The sequence below is a fragment of the Penaeus monodon genome, chromosome 25 (genome assembly GCF_015228065.2).
Source record: "Penaeus monodon isolate SGIC_2016 chromosome 25, NSTDA_Pmon_1, whole genome shotgun sequence".
NCBI classification, from domain to species: Eukaryota; Metazoa; Arthropoda; class Malacostraca; order Decapoda; family Penaeidae; genus Penaeus; species Penaeus monodon.
Genome location: NC_051410.1, coordinates 32,800,541 through 32,800,777, shown reverse-complemented (window position 1 = coordinate 32,800,777; position 237 = coordinate 32,800,541).

The window sequence follows — 237 nt, the reverse complement described above, 5'->3', positions numbered from 1 at the left end:
ATCACTCGCTCTTCTAAAACGCGCCAGTTATCTTCGTTTTTAAGATATTGAAGCTACTGCCTGTGCCCACTCCTGGCTGGAAGGAGGGAGGGAGGGGAGGAGGGAAGGAAGGAGGGAGGGAGGGGAGGAGGGAGGGGAGGAGGGATGGAAGGAGGGAGGGAGGGGAGGAGGGAAGGAAGGAAGGAAGAAAGGAGGGAGGGAAGGAAGGAGGGAAGGAGGGAAGGAGAGAGGGAGGGA